Source organism: Botryllus schlosseri, chromosome 4 (genome assembly GCF_051294905.1).
Source record: "Botryllus schlosseri isolate E-star chromosome 4, Bs_hap1, whole genome shotgun sequence".
Taxonomy (NCBI): Eukaryota; Metazoa; Chordata; class Ascidiacea; order Stolidobranchia; family Styelidae; genus Botryllus; species Botryllus schlosseri.
Window position 1 is genome coordinate 8,610,957 of NC_137239.1, and position 10,556 is coordinate 8,621,512.

At 39.0% G+C, this 10,556-nt stretch overlaps 1 long non-coding RNA gene across 2 annotated transcripts; it reads right to left on the bottom strand.

Moving 5' to 3' along the window:
• Positions 1-1,188: 1,188 nt before the first annotated feature.
• LOC145438126 (uncharacterized) lies at positions 1,189-6,343 on the bottom strand. Of its 2 annotated transcripts, none has more exons than XR_013914839.1 (3): positions 4,316-6,343; positions 3,711-3,871; positions 1,189-1,618 (listed from the first exon to the last, which is right to left on the bottom strand). It is a non-coding gene; the product is annotated as an uncharacterized LOC145438126 (long non-coding RNA). The 2 variants fall into 2 exon arrangements; XR_013914840.1 differs by having other exon boundaries at positions 3,666-3,871.
• Between the last annotated feature and the right edge of the window lie 4,213 nt (positions 6,344-10,556).

A 10,556-nucleotide genomic window follows, 5' to 3' on the forward strand; every position in this document is an offset into this window, starting at 1 on the left:
AGTACCGAGTCAAGTCAAGTCATTTTTGCAAAGTGACTCGAGTCAAGTCAAGTCATACGAAAAAGTTGACTCGAGTCATACCAACAATGTTACTTGATCAAGTATATTTGCAAGCTGCAGAATAATGGAGCCCAAGTTTACACGTAACAGACGGAGAAGTGAAGCAATTGAAAGTAACTTCCGTGTCGAACCCGGATCCGAAAACTACAGACTGCGCGATCCGGATACTCGGGGAATGCAACCTCTAAGATCGCAGAATCTCCTGCCTACAAATAAAAGCATTGATTACGGTTTCATAGCCCCATTCTGCGGTGTGTGTGTAGTTTTCGTCAGGTTGATCTTTTTACTGTTCGCTGTCTAATCGGCTATCACTCGAAGCAAAAAACTGAGGACGGCATGCGAAAAAGAGGACATTTGGGCGTCCTCCTAGGACATTTTAATTTTCATCGAGTCAGATGACTCGAGTCGCTACATTCGCTATTGTCATTTGAAAAAATGAACTCACCATTCTAGTTTCGGCAAAACCTTTTTATTATTCGAGACAGCGGAGTGCTAATATACAGGTTTATCATTGCGGAGAAATATATAGCACTTACAAGGTCAGCTGCCTCCTTTCACGAAATGTTTCTTACAGGGATATATAGAACTCCGGGATGGCTGACTGCGTGAATTGCGTCATCGCGGTATTACCTAAGTAGGTCCAGCTTCACGCATTCAGTTTTGATGCACGTTCCGATCAGCCGCTTCATCTGTGTGTAATTTTAAGTTTTTGAGAGCGGTAGGGGCATATAATATCCATGTTTATGTTCTTATATAAAGCTAGAGGTGAACTAGGTCATGAGATGTTCAGGTGGTCTGAAACTTCCCAGCAAACACCCGATGTCCAGTTGACTTCCTGCGGAAAAGACGCAGGACGCCCAGTGTTACTTCCCTGGAGTGGATTTGTCGACTACTAGAAGCGTCCTAAACACTTCCTGAGTTGGTCTACTATGGACGTGAAGCGACTCCATATGGACTCATTGGATCTGCTGTGAACGTGACGTGACTCTCTATGGATGCGTCAGACCTACTGTGGACGCGACGTGACTCCCTATGGATATGTCATTTACCACCTGTTCTATTCCTCAGGATTACCATATCAGGACTCCCCTCCTAACCTGGTGCAATTACATGGAATTCAACATCATATAAACTATCGAACTGTTTATATTGGGTTACTGTAAAACGACAATTGCAAAATACAAGTACAACATTAACTAATGAACTATTACTGGTAAACAAAGTTCAGGCTTACATGAGAAATCGATCAGGAAATCACTACGAATAAATGTGTCAGTGGGATTTTGTATATAACAGCAAGTTCTAAGTCAATTTTATATTACCATTACAAACATTTCAATTGAAGTGCATCATGAAATTAGAAATAAACGTGTCACATGACTTTGAAAAAGTACAACTGCTAATACAACTAAAACAGGGAAAAGCATGGAGCAAGTAAAATTTACATTGCATATTATAAAACGATGCATCATTTGCACCGCATCATGTTAAGAGCGCGAGTGCGTATTCGCAATAAACTTGGTTGCAACAACAGTTTTCTTCTTGGTCTTTGTTTTGCCTGAAACATATACAACAATGTCAGCAAATCATTTGTAGAGCCACTCTGCTGACATAGCACATGAAATTTGCGTCAGAGCTGCTTTAATTTATATTCCCTCATGCATTAATTGTGATCCGCTACTTCTACTTGTGCTGAGTGATAATTTATGACGATACTACAATGTCTACTCGAGTGCGGGAGCTTCTGACGTTGTGATATAGAGTATGAAACCCGTCAATCAAATTATATTGTGGAAACACCTCCAGTACATACTTCAGTACTTTCCAGAACTTCTACTTTACCTAAAATAGTTTTGATAAGCCGTGTATATCGCTACTTGAGTGCTTGAACCCGACTAGAAATACATTGCGTTACTCTTACTTGTATTAGACTACTGACGCTACAAATATTTCTAATTGAGTGCTGAACATGATTGCTTTCCTTATCTCTGTTTAAAAGCATACAACTACGACATTCCTCAAGTCTCCATATTTTGACCATGTCGACACTTGGAAGTAGTTTGATGTCTTGTAAATCGCTATTTATACTATTTAGTACAGTACTAACGATGAATACTTTGACCACCTTTATTTGGAACTATCACCTACTACAACTAGGGCTTGCCACGAATCTGAATAGAGTAACGATAAGTCGAAACAGATGATCTTTTAGGGTACATAAATTGTATTCAACAAGAATTAGAATTCCGATTCTATGTACCACTGCGAGGCGTAAAAACATAGATTCGTCATATCGCAGAACACGGCACATGTAGGACGTAGCTACGCACGATCGTGTGAATGACAAATGTATTGTCTCAAAGTACAATAAAATAGGAATTATCTTAAATCTAAAAAACATTCTTCGATATGATGTAGAGCCAGTATTCATTTTCTTCGAATTCGCATACGAGATAGATATTTCAACTTTTCCTTGTTCATAATGTTGTCACATCATATAGAGCAGAGGCTTCAAATTCAAATGTGGTCGCAGGTCAATTTCCGGATTTTTGACGACGCAGCAAGATAGGGATATTCAATGTATAATTTCCATGTAGGCCTCATTTGACGGGAGCTTGCAGACAGGCATTCCACAAACATCTCGAGAATGTAATTTACTATTTTATTATTCACGTTTGACACGAAAAAAATCACAGTTTTGAATAGTTCAATAAAATTATTTTTGTGCTGGGCATAATTTGTTAAAATAATGAGTTATAGAGATGATGCAATAGGATGCATCATGAAATCATCAAACTCTGGGTTATACTATTTCAGTTGGTGGACCTTTGACGTGTCACAGTTGTATTTAAAATCTACTGAAATTTGATCTGGTATCAGAGCATTTGAGCGGTGTAGCCTAATCCGGGTTTTGATATAGTCGTGATAAGTAGGCTGTTGCTACTGTCATTACCAAAGTCAAATTAATTAAGAATTAGATGTTGGCTTCGATTATTATTGGAACATATCAACAACTTTAGCCATAGTAATAGCATTGTTTCTTAGCCTTAGCGATCGCACACTTCATGCTACTCATAAGATTTCTAGCAGCCCAAAATTTATTTTCAACACAATTTCTGATGGTACCTATATTAAAATCAGATAGTCAATTCACATAAAATTTCGCATAGCACGAGAACCACAGCATATAGGTCTAATTCCACGATGCATATCGTACCACAAAAGGGTCTACGGGCCCTGTTCAAGAACCCCTGGGATAGAATAGAGCACAAAATCTTCTTTTAGAACTTTTTACTTCATTTTGAAGTGAATTTTACAAGCCTAGTAAATGGCTAATTGTACAGCAGTAGAAATTCAAGTCGTTGCAACTATTTAAACTCCGGTGCAAACAATATGTACTTTGACCACCAACTATGATTAAACGCTAAGAATGCCTACGCAACACCTCAACCAAATCTACTTTTTCAAACTTATTATTTGTATACTTTCCAGAAGTGCATTATCTACTTCCATTTCGAGTAGATCTAACGCAACTTTAAAGTTGTTACCTCTAGGTGTGTATAAATCCATAACATTACATCTACTTCAGTTCAAAAGATGATTACTTTCACAGCCTCTGGTTTCCATGAAGTGTATTCAATGTTTTATGCCTTTTGACTTTTTCCTGAGGATGACGCAGCACCGATTTTACAGCAACGCTTGTTCCATGTGGCAGTAGTTCTTCCGAACGTTATTGGTTCCAGTCATCAAGACATACTTTGTACAGTATTCTTGACGTTGTTGAGCACTATCAATTGAAGACATTGCCGATCTAAATAATCAAAGATATTATTATGTTTGTAGTGAAGCCATTTGTCAAGAAGCCAAGCCAGGAATCTAGAATATCCTGTAAAAAAAAAAGACAATGAAGTTCAAGCTGGACCATTTGCACATTCTACTCACTACAATGACTAATCAGTAGGGCTGAGCACATTGGTATGGTTACTCAAATCTCGAACGAGTATCAATTCTTATGATTCGAGCCAAGTATGTGACTATTTTCAAGACAGCCTAATGAAATTACACGCTCTGTGCCACTGTAACAATGCAGTTTATAATAAAATTATAGTTCCACCCAGCACGTTTTAGCAGCCCGATTGCGAACCACCGTCAATTGTATATTTCCGCATCATCGATGGCACTTTTTTCAGGGTAATAAATTGCTAATTAATGAAATATCATAAATCATCATATATAGTTCGTAACTTCAACTTACATAATTTAACATCTTGATCCATGAACAATGCACCACTGCGGCGCCTTCCTCTGAAGTTTGGAACTACATAACATTGCCTGTTCAATATCTAGTCTCCTGGTAGAAATGAAGTAACTTTGTATACACAAACACAGATATGTCCCATCCATATATAGTAAGAATCCATTGATAATAAGGTTGTGTTTTCTTATCGACGGCAAGATGACCATGAGCAATCAGCCTTCCTTAGGGCCCATCCATAGCCTACTTTTTTGATACTGCTACAATGTAGGCAATGTTTCCGTGTATATATACTAATATCGAAAGTTATAATCAAGCAATAACAGTATGCATGGAGGCCGTGCCAACATTGCGGTAACATTGCCAACAACCCGTCTGCACCAGGCCATGAACATGTTAAGTTTATAGAGTTTATAATTGGTATAGTGTTTGAGTATCCTTTGATTAGAGCGAGGTTGAAGATGAGCTAACAAACTATTATAATGTTGTTCCTAAAATACCCTAAATATAAACCAATATTGCCAAAAATTCTTACATGTTCACTGAAAGCCTCAATTATTTTATTAACGCTATTATAGATGGTTATGGTTATATACTGTTGTGGACACAAAAATACGAAAATGGATGTTAATGTGATGCTACAATCTTCATGCATCCACAAATTCAGCAATCTCACATTCCATAAAGGAACATTCCACATTTCTGTAAGCCTATACATAACATTTCAAAATTCAGTATTACCGATATGTTATAAAATACCGGTACATTACTTTATGCGGCATCTGGTTTGCTGATTGGGTCCTGCAGTCCTAGGAAATCCTTGTAAAACTTTTCACAGGATGCACATGAAATGGCAAGTTATTGCTTGTGAGACATTATGGAACAGAGCACAATAAATCAGACTTCTATGATCAATACATTATCATATAGTATCAAATGTAGCCTACTACAAGAATTATCGGCTTGCATGAGTTACCAATTAGCAGCGGGTCGATCAATTCCGTCTGTAGGTGATATTACAGCCGTGTCACTATAATCATATAATCGAATTCATTATATCGCATCAGCAGTTCATGATGATCGAGACTATTGCTGTTTATTAAATATGGCACTCAAATACCAAGCTCCCTACCCTTCCGGTACTCATGATAGAGACATCTCACAGTCCACGCTGCTAACGTTTTCAATGATGAACTAAACCATTACTGTGATAATTCGTCCCTCCGCCATTGCTACATACGGTGATCAAATTGAATTACACGCGCGGCGCATGCGCGATGCTCGCCAAATAGAAGAAGGCAGGCTTCTGGTTTTATGGTTGGATGAATCTGAAGCAACAGGCGTGTTCGACTCCATTATCGAAATAGCCGAGAGGATTGCTTACTGCGTTGTTCCGTGATAGGAATAGTCATCACAATCCCATCATGACGATTATCAAGTTCTGATATCGGAATATTTCACATGCATTACGAGTATTTGCCCTTGATGTGGGCATTTTCGACCCAGTAATGTCACAATAAAATAAGCCACTGTGTCTCTGTATCGCACATTATATCGAGCCTCTTTAGCACTGTGCGACCGCAATGATCGACAGCCGGGCTTGTGAAGTTCCACGCGATGAGAAAGTCACACCATATCAACATCCACGGCTTCACTCCACTAGATTTCACTTGTATCATGACTGTATTCAACACAACTTATTCAGCATTGACTGCAGAATAATGCACATTTGAGTTCATAGAAACGATTTCCCAGTAAGGACATCCAAATCAACTCCTGTGTTGGTGGCATCCAGGCATCACACTATTATGACATCCACTGGAATGGTCATTGGTGACTGGCATAGGAGCACTCTTAAAGTTACTTCCTCTGGGGGTCTCTTGGAGTTACATAATTGGACGTCAATTTGTGACCTACTGAGCAAGTCCTCAGTCACTAAAAGTGGGACGTGGGACGACTGGGCACAATTGTGGACGTACCCGTAAGTCCGTGGGAGATCGGGTGTTTGCTGGGTTTGCAGTATTAGCCCTATTCCTTCAGTAGCAATTTACCGGTATGCCGGTACGGTCATTTACTCGCCTTCGGAATATCTCTGCTTCTGTAGTATCTAATGTAACATGTTTTGCTGCGCTGATAATCGTGAGAAGATAACGAAATGTAGAATAATTTCCAACGTTAACATTGATATCCGCAGTATGATTTCAATCACGCCTTGCGGTATGTTTTTCGCGAATGTATGTCACCATCCAAGGCTTTACATTGTACAAGTGCAAGTGTACATTTACACTGTGCCGTGTGAACTATGAAGGCGACCGTTAGGAAGGACTTCGTCAGTTAAGATCTTGTGCTATAGATTAATATGTGAATATGCAGGTAGTACTGGTATTGCAGGCTTACCGGTATTCCAGATCAATGCTGGATTATTCCTAATAAGAATTGGAGCCACTGAGTACACTACCGGTGTGCAAGATTCAAGAGGCATTTCAATTAGGGATAACCAAACATTTGAATCTAATACAAACGCAACACGTCAAGGTCGTTGCAGTTGTAATTGTCCATAACAACTGTTGAATCCGATCTCTTGTTACAGATACTATTCATCAGTTACATGTCTAGTAAAACAAGGCAGGCATATGTTTGTTTGTTAATGAACGGCACCTTAATGCTACAGTACTGGAATTATACTTCAACAGACGTGCACTGTTGTGAACTGCCAATGGCTGACTCCCAGTATATGGCCACAACATTTGTTGACCATTTGCTCTTACTGAAGCCATGAAGATGCCCACTCCCTTGAATGGATAAGCCAATATAATCGTCAGGACACGATACGACCCTGAGATACGGCCTGTCTTTACCATATAAACACTTACAGCCTAGAGGCTATAGGCCTGTACGACGAAGGAAAAGAAAACTCTGAAGATTGCTTTCAATTTGCAAGGTTTCGTCAAATCGTCCCAATAACGCATGGAGCTCTCCTCAGTCGGCCCAAGTTAAGTTTGGCTGATTCTAGTGATACGTTATAAAATGAGCGATTTACATTGATCCTGATGTGGTTAAAGTAGTCAGCATTGCTACTCAAGTACCAGTCGTATTCCCGGGCGTACTGGTATTTGAACTTCCTCAAGTAGCTGTAGAAAGTGAAATGCTTGCAAGGTACTTGAGTTTGGAGATGGCTGCTTCAAATTTACAAGATGTATCTTCGAAAATTCGCAGCACCTACTTGAGTACTGCAATGAAGTAGAAGTTCTTCACTATTGACCATCTCTGCATACATCTATATATATATTCTTAAGGTTAATTTGTGTCTCTAAATACATCATTTGTTCATTTTTGTTGCAGATTCCGGAAAAAGAAACGCGATGTTCCAGCATTTGCATCACGTCAACAGTGGATATCCTAATATATTATACTGGGCACATCCCATTGAAATCTTGGCAAAGATGGCCACAATCTGAATATTTGGATCTCGTGCCTCCTCACCGAGATGTTTTTTGACATGGAATCATCTATCGCTCAATCGGAAAATCTGCAAGACAATGATACTGAATATTTCTCAACTGATAAATGGCATGAAATGCTTCAGGAGGCCCATTCATGATGTACCGTTAAGCCATGGTGGTAATTTCTTCACTGCGGTCATGAAACTATTTCTTGGTGAACAAAATATCAGCTGAATTCAACAACTGGGTCTACCAAATGCTTCTCAAATTGATATTGATATGTACCAAACTTCTACCCCCCGAAGCTGCATTTGAACCTGAAGAGAAGTATCAATGGTGTGCTGATTTCTTGATCAACTTTCATTGAGTGACATAGAAGGTGACAATGCTGCTATCACAATTTCGAGTCCTTACAGGCCGTGCTATCTTTTCGTTATTGTAAATGCTCCATGGTAGGGGTGCATTTAAAACAAACGGTGTTTGAAACGCCATGTTTATAACATGCTTTAAACAGTGTTTTAAACAAGGGCCTTTTGAAAAAAATTCTTTTTAAGTTGTAAAATTATGCCATAATTGGGTAAATACTTTCCAAAACACGTGTTGTATGAGCTCACGGACGATTACCACCCGATATAGCGGACTAATATCGATATGGGATGGCTGGAACCCTCAAAATAGTCGGTTTAACAGCAATAGCACAGATATTTCGTCAAAGGAGCTATATTTACACTATATTTACAATTGTCAATGTCAATCCAATATGACGTCACTATTGAATATTCTTGACGTCATGGCTTAAAAAAAGATGTTTTATACAAGGGCCTTGATTTATCATGTTTGTTTTAAATGCAACCCTATACTCCATCGTAATTGTCGATTAACGCGAATTGAAACTGTTGATTTAATCAATCCTATTACCCCCCCCCCTTTCCAGCTGCAAGGTTTCCGACAATGGCTTGTAAATAGGTAGAAGACGCTGATATTATTCGATATTCACTGTTATTTATGGCCTGATGCAGATTATATGATGTGTAGAAATTGAACAAATTCATGATTTACTGAAATACAGAGTTGTCATAGTTTACTTGGTTGGCTATACAGCAGTGTCATACTTTACTAGGTTGGCTATACAGCAGTAAGGTTGTGATATGGGAAGAATGTCTAGCTTACTCACTAACTATTCTGCAAAAGGTTGAGGATCATTATTCTAGAAACAGCGATATCACTAGCTTGCAGAAAAGTGGATATTTCGAGGCAGATTGCAGATAACTTTCTGGACCTACTTAGGTAAAGGTCAAAATGAAGTCAGCCATCCCGGAGTTCTATATATCCCTGGTTTCTTATCACATTACTACTGCTAGAACGTGGGGTACGTTAAAAAGTAACTGCGCATCCACTATCGGCATTGGGAAGTTAGGGAATGTATGCCATTACTACGACGGGATATATTTGTCATTATGTGACGGCTCTTCATGCAGACATGAACACAACTTGCGCAGTAAATATACGCTGAGTAGTATTGGACTCATTTCGATTTGTATTGGACACGTGCTCTTCAACAAACAATCTATCCCCAGTTGAGGACATACCTGTCTGCACGCATTTTTGTCCATGCATTTGACGCTAGCATGGAAAAAATCCGATGGTTTTCAGACTAACATCCGAAAACTCAGAAACCAAAAGTATATAGGAAATGACTCGACTGGACTTGAGCCAATTTGTGTATTGACTCGACTTGTAGTCACCATATGACCTGACCAGGTCATTTGGCTCAAGACATTCCGCATGGTATAATTCAATTCTCGTAGATCAGGACCGGTTGGCTGCTTGAAGAGTAGACTGTATAATTATGCATTTATTAGTGAGTTTTATACTCAAATAAATGATTAAGCTGTAAATAAAGCAACGAAAGACTTAACTGAAACTTGCACTTGTCACTACCTTCAACTCCAGTGAAATGACACAAAAGTCTTCGTCAGCATGAACACAAGTCATGCGTGACGGTATGAGCCATAACCATACATAGACGATAAATCGTTTTTATCTGTTCGAATGAACATGTTTAGAGAGAGTAAATGAGTATATTATGAATGCGAGGCCTTCGTTAGCAGCCAAGAGTTTCGCAGAAGTATGCTGACACCGTCTCGATTTCAATAATGAGCAGTGAACTCTTTGACTTTGACTCGAGTCTCGAAACTATGACTAGGACACGACCCGTTGCTTTCTCGACTAGGAATCGGACTTGACTCGGTGGTGGTAAAACTGACTGGAGATGACTTGAGTCAAAACTTTAAAAGTAAAATTGACTCGTGACTCGGACCTTTTGAATTAGTTACAACGATAATTTTTCACACAAACAGAATTATCCAACAAATGTCTCCCGATGACAGAATTCATGGCCTTTGCCATTTCTGAATCATTCTTGAGAGAATTAATAAAGGGCAAGCTTTCTTCGAGCGGGATGCGTTGCTTCTAATAAATTCGGTGCATCCTGTTTCATGCTTTCGTACAAACGTTGTGTCGTTTTTCGCACTTTATTTCTTAACTTAAATACCAGCCATTTTGATATTAAGCCGATAGAAATTTAGAGCAATGAAAGATGCAGAAGAACCCTAGCTTCAGCATCGAAGATAAGAACATCCTCGTATCCATGATACAGGAGTGTTGCTCAGAAACTGTCTACAGGAGTGTGGGTGATTATATGACCCAATGTGCCAAATGAAAATCGACAAAAGCTTAAATTATTCTTAGGCGTGGTATTGTCAAGGAATTCTTAGTTTCGTAATAATTTCTGTATT